Genomic DNA, 20,464 nt, shown 5'->3' on the forward strand with positions numbered 1-20,464 from the left:
GATACTAGTTTTCTGTGAACTTCTTCTTTATGAATTGCAATGCAAAATGTTCAGTACAAGTGACAGTAAACAAAAGTTGGATTTAAAAAATGCCTGGAGGATATGTGATTCACAAGAATTATGGAATCTGTTTCTGCCTCCAGATAGTCTACTAATAAATTATAAGCACATCCAATGTAGCTGCTGATACAGTAATAAATATTGATGTAAAACAAAACTCAGAATCCCTTCTTTTGCAGCCTGAATCTTGCAGTCCAGTCTGGCAGCTCTATGTTACTCAGACATTAATAAAGGGGAAATTATTTATTTTTTTAGATTAAACAACAACAATGGAAAGCTCTATGTCTATCTGATAAGGAGGCATTACAGTTCACATGAGAGGCATGGATTCTGAGGGAGACATGATTTTGTATAATGCTATGTCCCCCTAAAGGTCAAATAATTGGTATCTCTAACGAAGTTAGCATATAGCAGCGATAAAAGATAAGCTTAGATGCTTGCCTTCTTGGTGCTTGAAGTAAAGCCACAAAATTTAAGAGTCTACCTTCCCTTTCCTTCACAAAATAATAACATCAGACATTTTATCTCCAACTGATGAATTGCATCCTTGTCCTTTGCTTTCCTCCTCAGAAAATTCCCATTTTGAAAACTTTGATGGAAAAGCGGATTTCTGTGATTGGCTTTGATTTTTATTACATGCGGAAAATCTGGAAATGGTATATAATCAAAAGACCCCCAGTTTGGAAACTGGAAAACCAGGACACTGGTTTAATACCTACGTGGAGTTAGCTGTGAGAGCGTGGGGAATTCATTTAGCATCTCTGCACCTTTGTGTTTTCAGTTACGACATGAGAATGTTGGCCTGGATGACCCACATGGTCCTCCTAACTGTACATTATGACTTCGTCAGCTCTAGCTTGGTACCCCCAAGGCTCATTAAAACTACCCCAAGAATGTAAAAATGAAAGCGAGATATCCATACCCCGTCCTGAGATTTTCTATCTAATTGATCTGGGCTGGGACCTGGCCCTGACTATTTTTAAAAGGCTCCCTGAAGATTCTAATGTGCAGCCATGGTTGATAACCACTGCTCCATAAAACCCTCTCAAGCCTTCCCATTTCTCAGTGCTTGCACCATATCCCTGAAACCGCGCACAATAGTGAATCATCCAACTTAGCGTTTCTTCTTTGACTGCTTACTTAGGTTTTCCTCACCAGATTGGAAATGTCTTTCCACTGAGTCTACTTGCTGCTCATGGCAGGTTCTGAACACATTTCTGATGATTGAACCATTTTCACTTATTGGAATAGTTATAGCTTTTGACTTTATAAACCCTAAATGACATTAAGCTTGTGGTTTCTACCTCTTAGACCATCACCATTTATTGTAGTCAGCTGATGAGACTCCTGTGCTAGACTGGGAGCTCCATGCGAGCAGGGCCCTCAGTATTGAGCACTGAACATTTTTGAACATACAAGTAGGATACCTCATCTCTAGTTAAACACAGAGGCGTTGTATCAATCACCGTTGGATAATGAAAAAGGAAGTACATGAATGAATGCATTTAAAGTCACGCCAGTGTACTGTCTTGTTCATAGAAAGTGAGCATGCAGTCATCGTAACTTGAGGAGGCATGTGTAAGTGCGCATGTGTGTGTGTGTGCATGTGTGTGCGTGTGCTTCTACACGCATGTCGTGGGTGGGTGTTTCGGATGCACAATCACTGCGAGCACCCTTGAGAGGATCCAAAAGTTGCTGAGTATTCCAAAGGATCCCTCAGCACCTCTTGGTTCTGCACAGCTGGTCGTTCTGCTCTCCGTAGCTATAGTCCTGGGAAATATGGTATTAATACCGAGTGAACAGATGGTGTAGGGTGTGTTACTTAAGACAGTTTTGCCAGGAGGTAAATTTATGCTTTATAAATGTACTTCAAAACTATGCTATTTGATTTAATCACTTAATGCAAAGACAGCTGCATACTATATTTGCCTTAACTGCAGTTATATGGGTTATCTGCCAATCTGTTAATTATAGTATTTTGAAAGGCTTCAGGAAAAAAACAGTAATTATACAGATTGGGGAGGGGGGAGTGGGAGAAAGGAACATTTTTGAAGCCTAAATTCAGACATTCATTCCCCGCTAACACAAACTTATTGAAGATGTAGAAAACCTGTTAGGAAAGTGGGAGTGGATGGGATGGTCTCCCTTTGAAAGGGACTTGCGTGTGTGTGTTCTCAGTCGACATTCGTTACCACGGGTAACCGCCAGGGAGCTGGGAATGAAGCACCCTTCCACTGGACAGAGCTCCAGCCCACTCTCGAAGGTCTTTGAGCAATTGCTCAATTCCATAACATATTTAAAAAGGAGGAGGAAGATGAAGAGGAGGAAGTTCTACTTTAATTACAGACATCATTCTGCCCTTGATTTTCTCATACTCTCCCGGAATCTACTTGCCTCCTGAGCTCCTGTACCTACATTTTCTCTGCTAAGCAGTTGCAGTAATGATTAAGCAGATTTAATTAACACTATATCAGGGAAGAGGAATATTTTAAGCTTAGTCTGACAGCTTCCTTTTCTTGCCAAGGACTAGATGCCACATCCTTGTAGAGAAGTCTGGCCCATTTTCCCCGTCCCCTGGGAATTATGTTCAGTGAATTTCATTGTCATTTTGAGAACAAGATTTCCTCTCTGTGGGCAACTCTACCACAGTAAGAGGTTTAAATGGGACCCGGGTTATAAATCAAAGTATTCTGGAAAGGACATTACAGATTATCTTGTCCAACTCTCTCTTTTCACAGATGAGGAAACTGAAGACCTAAATCTTTAATTGATTTGCCTTCCCATATTAGTTAAGGAAAAATGGGGACTTTGACCAGTGTCAGGGAGGGGAAATTAAAGTTTATGCATGGGAGGCCAACATTCCAAGACAGGAGAAATTTTTTTCTGGTGTGTACTGAATTGGTTATGACACAGGGTTGAGTGTGGGAGTGCATGTGTGTGTGTGTATGTGTGCATAAAATAGCTTCTAGGGAAACTCTACCACTAGCCCAATTACCCACTTCTTTTGTTCCAAAGAAGGCATTGTTCCTAGGAAGTATGTCCGCTTTGGGGAATTCCAGCTGTTTCCAGATTCACAGCCCCACATAGAAAACCTAGGTGTCTCCTGCCATCCTAATTTAACCAGCAGTATATTGGCAATCCTTTTCTTAGATACTGTGATTAAGAGTAAAAAAAAAAAAAAAAAAACAACCTCCTACTGTCATCAAAGTTAAAATCTGTGTCTGTGTATGCCATTATTTTTGTTGCTTGGAGTGATTTCTGAAACAAGGAAGCAAAACCAACTTTATTCAATCCTCTACCAAATTCAAATGAAAACCCTCTCTTTATAGATCATTTATGTTTTTCATATTTATATTTCTTTCTGTTTTAAAAATCTAATAAGTGTTATTTTTTAAATAGAGAAAAAACACCAGATCTGCTCAAATACAATCAACTAGTCTTTGTCCAAAACAAAACAAAACAAAAAGGCAATTAAAAAAAAAAAAAAGCATAGGTTTTTCAACAAATGGGGCTGGGACAACTGTGCATTCATATGCAAAAATATAAATCTAGACACAGACCTTATCTTTTATAAAAAATAACTCAAAATGGATCATAATCCTAAATGTAAATTACAGAACTAAAAGACCTCCAGAAGAGAATACAGGACTTCTAGGGGGCCTTAAGTTTGGCAATGAGTTTTTAGATATGACACATAAACATGAGAAAATGCAAGAAAAAATTGATATTTGGACTTTATTAAAATTAAAAACTTCTGCCCTGTGAAAGACATTAAGAGAATGAAACACAAGGTACAGGCTGGGAGAAAATATTTGCAAAACACATATCCAATAAGTGACTTGTATCCAAAATAGACAAAGAACCCTAAACTCAACAATAAGAAAACAAACAACCCAATTTAAAAATGGGCAAAAGGTCCAAACAGACATCTCACCAAAGAAGACATACAGATGGAAAACAAGTGTATGAAATGTCATATGACATCCATCATGAGGGAAATTGCGAATTAGAACAAGATACCACCACATACTTAATAGAATGGCTAAAATCTAAAATCCTGACTACACCAAATGCTGGTGGAGATATATAGCAACAGGAATTCTCATTCATTGCTGTGGGAATGCAAAACGGTTCAGCCAGTCTGGAAGGAAGTTTGGCAGTTTCTTACGAAAACTGAACACATGATCTAGCATTTACATTCCTAAGGTATTTACTCAATGGAGTTGAAAGCTTCTGTCTACACCAAAACCTGCACGTGAGCGGTAGGCGGCTTTATGCAGACGTGTCAAAATCTGGAGGAAAGCAAGATGCCCCTCAATAGAACGGTTAAACGAACTGTGGTACATTCATACAACGGGATATTGTTCGGCGATAAAAGAACTGAGTTATTAAGCCACCCAAACCATAGAGGAATCTTAAATGCCTATTGCTAAGCGAAAGAAGCCAGTCTAAAAAGACCACGTATTGTATAATTCCAACTCTCTGACATTCTGGACAAGGCAAAACCATAGAAAGAGCAAAAAGATCAGTGGTTGCCAGGGGGAGAGGGGAGATATTAATAGGTGATTTTTAGGCTGATGAAACTATTCTTTATGATTCTATAGTGGTAGAAAATGGCATTATGCATTTGTCAAAACCCATAGAACTATCCAACAGAAAGAATAAGATTTAACATAAACTATGGACTTCAGTTATAATAATGTGTCAGTACTGGTTCATTAATTAGCAGAAATATACCACACCAATGCGCTAGAATAATCGGGACAACTGTGTGAAGGGAAGAGAGCCATATACAGAAACTCTGTACTATCTACTTAAAAAATATATGTTTTTAGGGGCACCTGGGTGGACAGTTGGTCAAGAGTCTGACTCTTGATTTTGGCTCAGGTCATGATTTCAGGGTCATGAGATCAAGCACCATGTCAGGCTCCACACTCAGCATGGAGTCTGCTTGGGATTCTCTCTCCCCTTCTGCCCCTCTCACCACTTATGCGTTCTCTCTCTCTAAAATGATAAATAAAATCTTTTTTAAAAAAGGAATTTTTAAAACATCACATTTATTTTGAGAGGCTAAAGCTTTGTGTGATGACGTTATCAAAATGAAAGTCTTTGGAAAATTCTTTTTTCAGACTATCCTAAAAGGATGTGGTGCATTTTTTTTTTAACATCTTCAATGCTGGCAAGCATTATTTTTACTGTAAATTTCTGAAATAACCAGAAGTCCTTAAAAGGTAACATAGGTGAAAATTTCTGTTTATAAATCTAGGAAATAAATTTGTGTTTCAAAGACTAGAATTAAATATGTTTACAGTAAAACATATCTGTGAAAGATGGATTTTTAAAAAGATTATGAGCAAAGACAATGTTATTAGCACATTGCACAGTTTCCCAAGATAACTGTTGTGGAACACAGCCTTCATTCAGATGCTCAAATGCTGATTCTCACAAAATCCATCAGAAATATTAACCTGTTTCATCATGCACATACATAAGGAGGAGGAAAAAACGGAAAAAAAAAAGAGAGGAGGGGGCCAGGAATCAGAAACTTGACAGAGGAAGGCAACAAGAGAAAAAATGCATGGGATAATAGTGCCAATAAGAAAAAGGGAAATAATAGCTGTTTATTTATAAGGCATTTTACATACTCATTTTACTGGTGCAATAAATAAATAAAAATAAAGTTAGGAATCGATTAAAATTTAATATGTATAATACATATGCTAACATTACTTTCTTATAGAATACAGAAGATACCCAGCTAATTACGGGAATATAAGTTACATGTATAAGACCATCTTTATTGCTTAGTATGGCCTGAGAGACAAGCTTGCATATCTTTTGTTCACAAAACTCTTCTTTCTCATAGATTCTGCCCACCTAGAACCACGCCTTCTGTACTTCAAGTTTCCCTAGAGTGCCTCTTAAGTCTTCATACAGAAAGACTTTAGATACGTGATTTAGAAATGGATTAACCCAATAAAGGGTGTTACCCAGTGCATGCCTGTGGCTGTCTGAAGCACAAGCTCAGACAGAGAGTTCAGGATGCAGCTTCTGTCTGAGAAACACAGTTTCTCTTCGCCCAGGAACAGTAGAGAGGATACCACTGAGAAGAACCAGTCTTTTCTGAAGAATGAGAATGGCATTCAGCCATGGCGGATTTGGGGGTATCATGATTTGTATTGCTTAGGGTTCCAAGAAAGTGCCTTAAATAACTGAATTCCATTGGATTTTGTGAATATGATGTATATTAATAATTTTGAGTTCTGTACAGAGACCAAGGTAATGTTGACATTAGCATTCATTTGGCATTGCCTGCCATTTTTTTTCCCATTACTTATTTCCCCAACTAAACAGTAAATTTTTTAAACTGGGAAATGCTATATCTTCTTTTTTGGCTCATAATACCACACTTCCTTGAACATAATATGTGTTGAAAATATTTAATTTTTTAATTTTTTTAAAATTTCACTTAGATTTTATTTAAATGTAAGTAGATATTCAAAAGCATATATGGTACAGGTTGTAAATGTTTTGTGTGTCTCCTTTTCCTTTTTTGAATATATTATTCTTTTAAATTTATTTCAAAACTATATTAAAATAAACATAACCTCCTTTTTCTTTTTATTTTCACCAAGATTATTACAAATCCTATCACATTAATGTCATATGCTACTTACTGTATTCTTTACATATATGTTTACATACAAGATGGCTATTGTAACATAATCATGTGGAATTTTTAGAATTCCTATTTACTCTGTTTGAATGAAGTCAGGTTCATTTTCAATTTCAGCATTGATTCATATTTTGACATATGTGTCAATGTATTTAGAAATAAAATATGAAATTTGACAAAAACATAAAACAGACTTTTTATAGAACGTTTGAATTTCTACACTATAACGTATGCATACATTTTAAAAATTAAATCCCAATGTAGGCTTTTAATTTTTGGCCATGTTTAAGTAACTTGTATGAGACCTACCATCCTGCTGTTAAGGGAAAAAAAGCCTATAAAACTTAACAAAATATAAGAGACAGTTATATTCAGATAGTGGAAAACAGGCAGTGCAGAACTATGACCTAGGAGGAAAAAAATAATTGAGATCATTCCCACACTCTCCCTGAAGACTATAGACTTAAGATTTTTTTCTGGACCATACTGCAGGACAGCAGAACTCAAGCAGAGCACAGACAGCAAAGAGGAGAGTTTGGGGAAACTAGAACAACTGAAGTTTTCAGGCAGATTACAAGAGAGATAGTAACTGTGCAGAAGGGATCTCCAGAAGTTTGACTAGGAGTCCCACTGAATCTGTTACTGAATATTATATTGCACATGCACAGGATGAAACTCTGCAGGGGAGCCACTGAAGCCCTGTAAAATAAAGTTCCCAGGGCTCACACAGAGCTGAGAAACAAATTTGTAGAGTCCTTGTTGAAAACCCAGGGCATTCAGTATTGACCTTAAAAAAAAAAAAGTTGCCTCTAGTAATAGAGTTAAACTAGCTGTAGCGTAAAAGCTACTCTATGCCAGCCCTAAGAGTGCTGAAAAGGAGACTTAAAAAATGAAGCCGATGTGTAAATTACTTAACTACCTGTCAGAACCACATCCGCCACCGTTTAAGGAAAGACAATAAAACCAATCACATGCATAAACAATCTATACGAAACTTCTAGAAATAAAAACCATAATGTTGAGATATCCAGCCTACAATAAAAATTTACTAAACATGCACAGAAGCTAAACAATATAGCCATTAATCAGGGGGAAAAAAACCAAAATCAGTAAATAAAAACATGCAGAAATTAAAGTAATAATAGAATTAGCAAAGACTTTCGATGAATTATTAAAAATCTTCTCAAGATTTAGAAGAAAATCTAACACCACAAAGAAAGAAAAGAGATAAATATCATTTCTAGAACTGAAAAATATCTGAAATCTTTAAATTCACTGGACATAGTTAACGAGAGACACTACAAAGGACCACTAAAATTAAAGACCTAGCAGCAGAGAATGACAAACTGAAGCACAGGAAGAAAGAAAAGGGGGGAAATGAACTGAGACTGAGGAACCTAGGGCATAATATTAAGTGGCCTAATATCATTATAATTTGAGTTCCAGAAGAAGGATGGGTGACAAAACTATTTCAGTAAAAATGACCATTTTTTCCCCAACTCTGTTGAAATCTATAACTTAACACATTCCAAAAACATAAACCCAAAGAAAACTACATCAAAACAAACCATAATCAACTTGCAGGAAAACAGTCATAAAGAGAAGTCTTAAATGCAACTAGAGAAAAGATGGACACACTACATATTGGGCAACAAAGATGAAAACAGTATCAGATTTCATATTTCAGAAAATATGTAAGCCAGATGTATTAGCTTGCTAGAGCTGCCATGAACGTACCACAGACTGCGGGGCTTAAACAATAGACTCTCCTTCCTCACAATTCTCGAGTCTTGGAGAAAGAATGTCTAAAATCTTACCCACATTTGTTTAAAACTATAAACATAGACCCATGAAACTTAAATACAAGAAACATGAACAAAATTGCTCAACACCAGTGGTAAAGAAAAAAATCTGAGAAACAGTAAGAGGGAAAAAAAAGAGTCTACACAAAGGAAGAAAGAGATAATAGTAGATATCAGAAACCATGCAAGTGAGAAAAAAATGGAGTAACATCTTTAAAGTAATGAAAGAAAAAAAACAGCTTCAAACTTAGACTTCTAAATCCAGGAAAAATACCTTTCAAAAATGAAAGCTTATTTATTTTTTTTATTTATTTTATTTATTTATTCAAAAAATAAACATTTTTTAAGGTTTACAAAAGCTGGAAGAACTAAATATCAATAAACCCACATTACAAGAAGTGTTAAAGAAAATGTTCCTTCAAACATGAGGAAATGATACTAGATAGAAATTATGGATCTACAAAAACAAAGAAAGAACGATGGAGAGGATAACTACATATGCAAATATATGAAGTTTATTTTTAATTATTTAAATCTCTTCAAAAGATAATTGACTTCTTAGTGATAATAGTGCAGTGTGGAGTTTATAACATACCTAAAGTTAAAGTGTATGAGAAAGTCAGCACAAAAGTCAGAAGGGGGAGAACTGAAAGCATGCTATTGTAGGTTTTTATACTAAAAATACGTGACATTATATAATTTAAAGATGTGTGATAACTTAAAGATGAATACCATAAATCACTAAAATAGCAAATAAAGAGTTATAGTGTATAACAGGAGATAAAGTGTAATTATAAGAAATATCTAACTAGAACAAAAGGATATATAAACATAGAAAAATGGAAGAGATACCAGATGAGGTGGAAAAAAAACAAATAGCAAGATGATGGATTTAAAACTAACCATATGATTATCATCTTAAATATCAAAGTCTAACTGCACCGATAGAAAAAAGTGGCTATCAGATTGGATATGAAAGTAAGAGCCAATTATACGCTGCCTATAAAAAATGTACTTCAAATGAAAAAAACAATTGGGTTAAAAGTACCAGGATAAGGAAAGATACAATGATAGGACTAATGAAAATAAATCTGAGGTAGTTATATTAATATCAGACATAGACTTCAAAGCAAAGCATATTACTAGAGATTCAGAGTTTCATTTAGTAATGACAAAGGGGGCCTTGATCAAGAGGACATAGCAGGGGCTCCTGGGTGGCTCAGTCAGGAGACAAAGTCTGGTTCCTGATTTTGGTTCAGGTCATGATCTTGGGGTCGTGGGATTGAGCCCTGTGTTGGGCTCTGTGCTCATTGTGGAGTCTGCTGAGATTCTCTACCTCTCTGTCTGGTCCTCCCTCGGCACACACACTCTCTCTTTCTCTCAAATAAATAAATAAAATCTTAAAAAAAAAAAAAGGACATAGCAACTTAAATGTTCTTGCAACTAACAAAATGTCTTCAAAATGCATGAAGCAAAAACTGATAGACTACAAAGAAAAAATAGACAATTCCACAGTTTCAGTAAGAGATTGTAATCTCCCTATATGAACAACATCATCAACCAATTCGACCCCTTTATGGACCACTCCACCTAACAAGAGTGAAATACACATTAATTTGTAGTTGAAAGTCTTTCCACAAAGGAAACACCAGCCCCAGATGGCTTCACTAATAAATTCTACCACACATTTAAGGAAGAAATAATACCAATTCTACATAAACTCTTCCAGAAAAGAAGAAAATATTCCTCAATTTATTTTATGAGGACCATGTTATTCTGATAACAAAGAATAAAAACATTCAAGAAAAGAAAACTATACACTAATATCCTTCATGAACATACATGTAAAACTTCTAAACAGAATATATCAAATTGAATTGAACAATATTTAAAAACATAATACATTATAACTGAAGTTGGCTTTATCCCAGGAATTCAAGGTTGGTTGAACATTTGAAAATAAATAAATTAAGGTACTTCACCATATTAATAAACTTAAAAGAAAATTCGACTGAACAGTCAGAAAAATCACTGGACAAAATCCAAGTTTTTATAAATACTTCCAGTAAACAAGAAAGAAGGGAACTTCCTAAATCTGATAAAGGGCATAAACAAAAACCCTACAGTTAATTTCATGCTAAATAGTAAAAAACTAAACTGGGCAAGGATATAAACCCCCCCCCCACTTCCAGTCAATATTACACTGGACCTTTTGGCTAATGAAATAAGGCATAAAAAATACATTAAATTACCCATATAATTATAAAAATAAAATTGCTTTTATTCACAGATGATATGATTGCCTCTATAGAAAATGAAATGAAATCTGCAAAGAAGCTACTAGAATAGTGATTTAGTAAGTTTAAAGGATACAGGATCAACATATAAAAGTAATTGCATTGCTATATACTAATGAAAAACAACCAGAAGCAGAAATTGAGAAAACAATACCAATTACAATAGTGTCAAAAATAGAAAACATTTAGCAGAGATAAATCTAACAAAAGATGTAAAGGTTTATACTCTGGAAACTATAAAAAATTGCTTAGGGACTTAAAGAAGAAATATACTTGGCTCATGGGTCAAAAGACTCAATGTTGTGAAAGTGCCCCTTCACCTCAAGTTGATTTATGTATTCATAATAATCCATTCAAAATCACCAAAAGCTTATTTTGTAGAAATTGAAAATTTGATTTTAAAATGCCAATGGAAATAAAAAGTGCTCAGAATTGCCAGAAGCACTTAGAAAATTAAAAACAAAGTCAGAGGATTAATACTACCATATTTCAAGATTTCTTTCAAAGCTAGAATAGTGAAAACAGTGTGATATTAATGTAAAGATAATAAAGTAAATCAATAGAACAGAAATAGCCTCACACATATATGAACAACTGATCTTCCCCAATGGTGCAAATACAATTCAGTGGAGAAAGGACAGTCTTTTCCAGCAATAGTGCGGAACAACTGAACACCCACATGTAAAAAATGAACTTGGATATAGACCTCGCACCATATATGAAAATTAAATCAAAATGAACCATAGGCCTAAATGTAAAATTTAAAACTATTTTACATGTACAAAAAAAGATATAAGAAAATCATTGTGATTCTGAGTTAGACAAAGATTTAGATGCATGATCCATACAAGAACAAATGATAATTGGGCTTTACCGAAGTCAAACTTTTGCTCTCTCAAAGACAGTGGCAAGAAGAAGAGAAATACCATAGATGAGGAGGAAAAATATATATATATTACAGGACTTGCATCCTATATATATAAAGAACTCTCAACACTCAATAATAAGAAAAGCAAGCCAAATTTTTTAAATGCTCAAAGGAGATTTGGATCGACACTTCACTCGAGAAGATATACAAAGAGTAACTAAGCACATGAAAATTTGTTCAACATCATTATTCATTAGAGAAGTGAAATTAAAACCGCAAAGTAAAATGGCTATACATCTATTAGGATGACCACAATTAAAAAGCCTGAGCATACCAAGTGTTGGTGAGGATATCAAGAAACTGAAACTCTCATATACTTGGTTGTGGGAATATTAAGTGGTATAGCTTGGCAATCGCCTATAAAGTTTTACACACACACACACATACACACTCACACTCATTACTCATGACCCAGCAATTCTTTTTTTTTTTTTAATGATTTTTTATTATATTATGTTAGTCACCATACAGTACATCCCCGGTTTCCGATGTAAGGCTCGATGATTCATTAGTTGTGTATAACACCCAGTGCACCATGCAATACGTGCCCTCCTTACTACCCATCACCGGCCTATCCCATTCCCCCACCCCCCTCCCCTCTGAGGTCCTCAGTTTGTTTCTCAGAGTCCATAGTCTCTCATGTTTCATTCCCCCTTCTGATTACCCCCCCTTTCTTTATCCCTTTCTTCCCCTACCGATCATCCTAGTTCTTATGTTCCATAGATGAGAGAAGTCATATGATAGTTGCATGACCCAGCAATTCTAGCCATAGGTTTTACCCAAGAAATAAAACTGTTTTATCAACCCGAAAACCTTTTCGTGAATCCTCAGAGCATCTTTATTTATCATAGCTGGAAACTTGCAACAAATGTCTATCACAGTGGCATGAGTAGACACACTGTGGACATCCCAACAATGAAATACCACTCAGAAAGGTGCAACTGATACGTACAATACAGACGATCTCAAAGACAGGCTGAGCAATAGAAGACAACACAAAGAGAATACATACTTGATGTGATTTCATTCATAGACATTCTGATCAAGAAAAACAAATCTATGGTGACAGAAAACAGGTCAGTGGTTGCCTGTGATCAGTTGCGGTCACTGTGGGGAAGGGAACCTGACTGAAAAGGGACACAGTCTAACTTTGGGGGATATTGGATACAACCTGGCATATAGATTTATCCAAATGTAGTAAGATCTACAGTTAAGCCTGGTACATTTTACTGAACATAAGTTCTGCCCTGTTCAAGGTGATTTGGGCTATAGTTTGTCTAACTCCACAAAACATCCTGTGCAGAGCACTGGTCAATAACAAGGTCTACATCATTTTCTCTGCTTACCGTATCTCAATTTGTTCTTTACTTAAAAAAAGGGGGGGGGGCATTAAAGGAAGAGAGGGAAAAAAAAAAAAAGCCTACTAGAGATGTGCCAGCTTGCTTTCAAAACAATCCTTTATATAACTGAGATTAAAATGTACCTGGCCTTTTCAGCTGAAGCCGATAAAGATCTGGGCTGCTCAAACTTGTTTTGCGTCTCTATAAAATAGCGGCAGTATCACCCGCGCTCACCAGGCAGAGATCGTGGCGCAACCTTTCTGTTGAAAGACTTGAGCCGAACAGTTGCATTCCGAGCCCTAACGATGTGGTTGAGGGCAGGACAGGGTCTGTAGGTGCAAGAAGCCTTGCTGGGGGTTGACGCAACTGTTCCCATGTCGTAACAATGACCCTTGCGCCTGGCTTGTGCTTTGCAATTCTGTTTTACAGCATTTTTTGCCTCCAGGAATGCAGCCTCAGCTACCGTTCTGGCAGACACAAGAGTGGATACGAAGTCAGAAGATGTGGCTTTGAGTCGTACTCTGCCTCTTTTGAAACTGTGGGACCTTAGACCACTGATTTCACTATCTGTATTTCGCTCATGTGTAATATGGAGATCATTGCTCCCGTCACACGAGTATTTTTATTCCATTTTATAACCTATTTGAGTGAATCGAGGCATCCTAAGCCCTGAGGAAATCACGGTTGAATAGGAAATCGGAGTCTTGTGCAAAAAGCTGACAGGTTGAGGCCCCCCAGAAATACGCAGCGGGTAACAGGATGGTTGAAGTACTTCACTGTGCCCCACTGGGAGAGGACTGATCAACTTACTTTCCGGGGCGGGCTGGCCCTCAGACGCAACAGAGAGAACCTTGGCAAAGTCGCACAAGTTGGAATGTTAGTTGACCTGGCTTAACCACTGGGCTAACTAAGGTTATCCTCTTTCCAGTTTACTGTTATCAAGCAACTCAATTAAGCATAATCTTAACTATGGAGAGGAAAAGAACTTCTTTGCAGACCTCTCTCCCCCACCAAAAAACCTTCCTTGGTAAAAGTGGCCCAATAAAATATCTCATTCAAATTGAGTCGTCTTCATGAGATAAATAGGAGTCCTGACAGGTTTCCAATTCCAGAAAAGACACTGTACAAATGCAGAACTTCATACCTGAAATACCAACGCTCTGCTTTAAGGTCTAAGGATTCCTCCTCTGCACTAAGGAGATAAAGGTAACATGTTTGAGGTTAATTTGTATTTTTGAAGAAAGAAGTGTCAGAATCTACTGTGGCTGTCTCTTAAGGAATCTCTTCTAGAAATATTATCACTGGATTGCTCTGATATGAGCACACTGTCTCCTTAAGATCGTGTCCTCGTAGATCCCTAAGAAGGCCAATGTAAACAGACACTCTCTGAGTAATAATAGACTTACACACCAAGGAGAAAGTTAAACTGAGCCGGGAGGATTTTTGTCCAAAAAAACTCTTCTTGCAAAGCCTTTCCAGGAAGTTACTTGTCAAGCCCTAGGCCACATCCAGGATTAAATCCTTTGCAAATCTGCAAAGTGAATTTATGCAGAAGGGACAGAATACCAAAACTATCTGTGGGAGTTGAAAAGCAAATTTTGGTGATAACGTACAGGAAATTTGGAGAAAATTCATCACCTAAGCCAGTAATTGATAGTACTGTCTTTGAGACACTGTAGTTTGCTTGCGATAATCTCAACATCTGTTTAAAAAGTCTCCACTAAAATAATTCAGTTCTCTTTAACTGGAAGAAAAAAATGTGTCTCAGAGCACTTTTGTGCACAGAGTAGAAACTTTAACATTAGCAAATGCAAGTGTTAGAATTAATTTGTCTTAGAGTTATCAATGTCAAACATTTATTAATCTGGAGACTTTAGTTCCCATAAGAAGGAAATAAGAGTATCGAGCATTGTGTTTAGAATTCAGATATACTTAATAGGGTGCTAATTTATGTTGAACAAATGGACTAGCTGCTCTATGCCCAGCCCTGCTTTTGGGAATAAACAGTTATTCAAAAGTATAGATAAAGGTCTAACCATGTCTAATAGTCTTCTAAGAAAATCTCATATTGGTTCAAAATGTTTCTCTACAGTGTTCCATTTCTCAAATGGTTAAATTACCATTTCTGTAAGTATGTTGGTAGAAAAATTCAACTCTATGTGTTCCAAGGCCAAAGCTACCAGCTAAGTTTATTTTTTCTTTTTTTCTGCAGAGGAAATTTTATGCACAAAATGTTGAAGACTGCAGTGACGATAACGGATAACGCTGAATGCGGAATCAGAACAATGATTTTATTTTTATCAGTGAATTATTACAACATAACTTTTCTTTCTTGTGTAAAATACAAAAATAAGCACTTACAAAATCTGTCTAAATTAAGCCAAAGAAAAATTTCAACCAAATCTTTCCTTTTACAGAAATGAAAATCTTCCTTTTGTTAGGAGAGAAAGGGAAATTGAAAACAATGATCTAAAAAAGTAATTTTTCACTTTCAAATTCTAGCCATTATGTGCGGTAATAACATCAGTGAAAAGCCAGGCTTCTAGGTATCAAGCATTTCATGTGGCTTTTGTTTTAATGTTCTTCCTATATAATTTCTTATTCGGAATACAAGGAGCTTGGCTTTATCGCATACATTTACTGACATGAAGTTAAATTTTTTCAGGAGTGGAAGATTTTCTTAAGAGCTGACTGAACAATTAATTGATTTAGTGCTTGGTATTTTTGCAATAACCACAGAAAAGCCTAGGGATGTATTCTTTTTTTTGCCCTAAGTGTTTACTTCAAAAAAAGGAGCTAATTTTAATAGAAAGAATATAATCAAACTCTCAAATTGGGGGATAAGGGTGTATATCACTTTCTACTCTGCTTTGTATTTTGGGTATGTTTCTGAGGAAATAGAATGCTGCAGTATTTTCGAAATGAGAAACAGCCCCTTTCCTGAAGAATCCGTTGAGCCGCTCAGAATGAGAAGGACGATGGGCTGGGGACAGAGAGGCGCATGGCGGGTGGGGGCTCCCGGGTGGGGAGGGTAGGAGAGAGAAAGCGAAGGACCGTGGACTCTACTGCCCTCTAGTGGGGATGCACTCCAGAGAAAACGAAACTGTTTCACGGATTTCCTTGATTCTCTAGTGGCATTATTTTCCCTTTGAGAATTTAAACTCAATGGACAGGTCTTTAACCAGTTGATGACATTTCCTGGAGTATCAGGAAAGCCACATGTTACTGCACTAGTCAGAGTTATCACCTGGTCCTTGAATTTTTTAGGGCACGAGGAAGCATACCAAACACAGAAACTGCACTAGAAAAGCATTCCTGCAAACTGCTGTCCCCCGTCCTCCTCTCCCCCCAAATTCAGTAGCCTAGCTTCAGAACTGTATGCACGCTTTCCCGAGTGCCTCCATTTCTCCTAAACATCTAATGTCCTTTTCACACTTTGAAGCTCAAGAATTAAGATAACTCTGGCCCAGTGGTGTCACTGTTGCACTGTACGTGCCTGCGCCCCTGACCCGGCCGTGGTTGTTGAAAGCTAAACGGTGGTGCTCCGGGGTAAGCCTTATATTTTCATGTGGGTGCAAGGTGATTTCACCTTTTTACATTTATTTACTGTGTTTCTCAAAATCACAGGCTAATCCTTAATTTTTTTATTCCTAAATTTTCCCTTTGAATAGGCCTTGTGCTTTTTAGAAACTCACACTGAAACATCTTAACAGTGTTCATTGCTAATCTGTATGTATCAACTTCTAATGCATTTCCATGTATTGAATGTGTTTTATAATCACATATCATTCCAACTGACTCCATATGCCCACGTGTTTTTAAGCTGCACAAACTATTAAATTACCACAAAATGGCCCTCTCTGGTAATTGGATATTGTCATCACTGTTATACAAACATAGACATTTAATCAAGGTTATATAGGGAACTCGTACCAATAATGACCACGGTAGTAATCAAAACATAAGTGTGCTTCGTTTTGCTTTTATGTAACTGTCCCAAGACTTAGTAGGTGGAATGATAAGAAACTGATAGGGGCATTTGCTTGACGTTGCCATGGGCAGGGCAGATAAAGTTTAAGTCAACTCCAACTCACAGACACAATTTAGGAAACCGTGAATTTTATTGAATACTTACAGAGCAAGTTGTTCATCTGCAGCTTCTTTTTCTGTCAAAGAAAGAGCGGAATTGTAAAGATCTTTCAAGTAGCTTCCTCGGGAAATTTCTATATATTGAGGATGATGAACTCTTAATGGTTTAATGTCTGAGCTCTTGGTAGGCTAGTTTCAATAAGTTAATGACAACAATCAACTATTACTTATTCATCTTCTTTACCCGAACGCCAATTGTATAAGGTGAGCCAAGATTAATCTGGCTAATTTTCCTTCAATTAAGCTGATATGGTAAGATACTGTTGTTATAAGTTATTTAAAATATTGAATTCTTCTAAAAACATCCTTTGCATCTACTTGTGTTAAATCAAGAGAGTCAGTCACTATCATCAGAAAACTTGGAGTTTTAGTCCTCGTTTTACCATAGACTACTGGTAACTTTGAAGATGACTCATCCATAATATTTAGTGGATTCTTTCCTAATTTAAAATTTTTAATCTTATTGAAAATCAGAAAGCTCCAGGCATGTGATTTATTAGTATCACCTTTGGAATGATACCATGCCAGGCCCATAGGATATGATCAATGTTTTGGTCAGGGTAACAAGCTAGAGAGGAATATGGAAATATACCCAAGCACAGAAACGTACCAAGTAAGAACAGCCAACTTGAAAACGTGTTTTACCATTAATGGACTGGCTTGTACTCTACACCTAACCTTCCAATATCAACGAACTTATTTTTGCTGCAACTTACTGGCTATGCCAAATGCTAACCCAACATTTCCCTCTCCAGCTCCAAGCTTCCTGCAGGCTGGACCATGCACAGAAGGTTTCCTTTTCGCCACTCACAACACAGCTAATTCCTCAAAAATAAAAACACAACTCCTGTCCAGTTGCTTTAGGAAAAAAAAATCTCTCTCAAAAAGAAAAAAAAAATGTGTTATGGGCTGTTAAGGTTTGTGGAGTAAAAAACTGAATGAGAACCCAATCCTTCTGCCCCAAAGCTCAAGATCTGTCGGGGAAGAGAATATACAGCTGAATCACTTTGGCGAATCAAAGTCTAGAATGGAGGTGGTGTGCTCCCTACACAGCTACTCCTTAGAACTTGAGTCTCACTAGATATATTTGGTCAAATGAGTTTGGAAAATGGTCTTCTACACCCAGTAAAGATTTACGATGTTCTGCTGTATTTGACATTCTGATAAATGGAACATAAAACAAATCTCTTTAACTGGGCTTAACCAAGTTTCCAGCGATTTATTTTTTGGACCATGATTTGTGAATATGTAACATTTGAAAAATCCTGTGCCAGAGATAAAATTTTATGAGCACAAGAAGAAGAAAGATGAATTCTGATTAGTAATAGCTGTTTTCTGAGTGCCCGTTATATTCTAGGTACACCTTCCATGAGAAGCACTTTAGTGCATACCAGCCCATTAAATAGAAAACTGTGTGAAAAATAAAGGATTTGAGCTAAGTTTTGAAGAATCAGCAATCCAGGGACATGTTTGAGAAAAAGGTAAGTATAAATAGAAACATGAAGGCCACCATATGCCAATCACATTTGGAAATTTATAAAGTGAGCAATAGGCCTAGGCTTCATTAGAATAAAACTCGGGAATCAGATGGGACAATTTGGGGCCAGATTGCAGATGCCTCAAATCCTAAGCAAGGATGGACTTATTTTTCTAACAGGTGGAGAGCCTGGGACACATCTGAGCAGCAAGTGGCATGTTTGAGTGACTGGTCCAAGTACTGCCAGTGATGCATGTAGATCGAAGACAATTGAAGACACACTGAAAGTAAAAATCAGGACTCATAAAGAACCAGTACTTTTCTCACTTCTAGAGCTCTTGAACATGTCCAGCAGTTTTCTTCAAATTCTCCACAGAAGTGTTTTACTCCTCCTCCTCAATGAAACCTCGTTTCCCTCAAACATTAGCATCTGACACATCCCAATACTAGTTTTTCAGGTAATTTGTCTTAAATATTAACAGAATACAGTATTAGCAGTGTTTATTTTTTTTTATAAGAACTGCAAACATTTTAACCCCTTTTGTGAGTTAAATATTGGGAGGTGAGGGAACCCATGTTATAAAGCACCAGAGAGGAGTGGCCACATAAATGGCAGGAGGACCCTCTCATTAAGAAAGACGGACGCTCCTGCAGGTTTGGGTCAGTGGACAACCCTATGGCCTCGTGGCAATCTGCACTCCCAATCCCGATCAAGAGACAACAAGAAATGAGAGACACTGAGATGAGCCAGGGGTGTATCTCATTCAAAGCCTACGCACGTGACAACGATGACACATGTGGGGCGGGCCGTACTGGAAAAGGTACAGAATGTTGCGTCTGGGCGTTAGGGGAGACTCGGCATTTTGGACAGAATTCCGTTCCGTCTCTGGATAGGGACCTAACAAAGACAAGCAGATGAACAGAACAGACAATAAAGACCAAGGACGAGGACAAGAACAGCAGGTCCTGGACACAAGAGATGTGGAACAAAGAGGAGGTAGGGTTTTGAATCAAGGTAAGACTGGTAGCCACGATAACCATTTTGACCTGCAGATTGCAGAATGAAAATAAATTCCTTCCCTTCTTGTCTCTGCTCAGGGCACCCTGTGGGAAACAGGGCCAGACCTCTGCCAGTGACCATATAACATGGCCTGGGGGAGGAGGGCACTACTGAAATATCTTTGCAGTTCAAGGAAGGAAGATTCTTCCCTTAACAAACTAGTCTGAATACAGTCTAGCCATTGACCAGAGCAGTGGTAAAATATGTCTCAAGTCCTATCCTCAACCTTCTTTATTCCTAACTATCCCCAAGTAAAATTGTGAAATAGCAGCCACTTGGGAGCGAGAGATAGCCTCTGTGCACAGGGACTTAAAAGTTTGTGCTGTGGGAAACAGAAGTGCCATCAACCTTGTTGCCCTGCCTCTTAGAGAACTTCCTACCTGGTAATGAAATACACCCACCTCCTTAACCAAAGGGAGGAAGACTCTTTCCCTCCGTGTCACCAAACTCACCCAAGCCATTCAATGCTGCCTGTATCAGTTGGGAGACTCACAGGGACTAGTTCTGGCACGTGGTGGGTTGTCCACAGGCCATGGAGTGGGGCAGAGGGCAGAGTCAGGGCACTACTGGTCAACTCCACGTGAGCTGGCAACCAGGCGTCGTCACTCAAGGACAATGGGGCACTTACTCTCTACCTCACAGTTTTCTGGCCCGTATCCTGGACGTTTCTTCCCC

At 37.3% G+C, this 20,464-nt stretch overlaps 1 long non-coding RNA gene across 4 annotated transcripts in view; it reads right to left on the bottom strand.

Annotated features, from left to right (window-relative positions):
* Positions 1 to 13,439, bottom strand: part of LOC123001440 (uncharacterized) — a 33,976-nt gene extending 20,537 nt beyond the window's left edge. The window contains exon 1 of one of the 4 annotated variants that reach the window (XR_006410347.3): positions 13,247 to 13,439. This is a non-coding gene — a long non-coding RNA (uncharacterized LOC123001440). The remainder of the gene's footprint in view (positions 1 to 13,246) is intronic. The other 3 variants (XR_006410349.3, XR_006410350.3, XR_006410351.3) reach the window with 3 other exon arrangements.
* Positions 13,440 to 20,464: the final 7,025 nt, after the last annotated feature.

This window comes from Ursus arctos, unplaced genomic scaffold (genome assembly GCF_023065955.2).
Source record: "Ursus arctos isolate Adak ecotype North America unplaced genomic scaffold, UrsArc2.0 scaffold_18, whole genome shotgun sequence".
NCBI lineage: Eukaryota > Metazoa > Chordata > Mammalia > Carnivora > Ursidae > Ursus > Ursus arctos.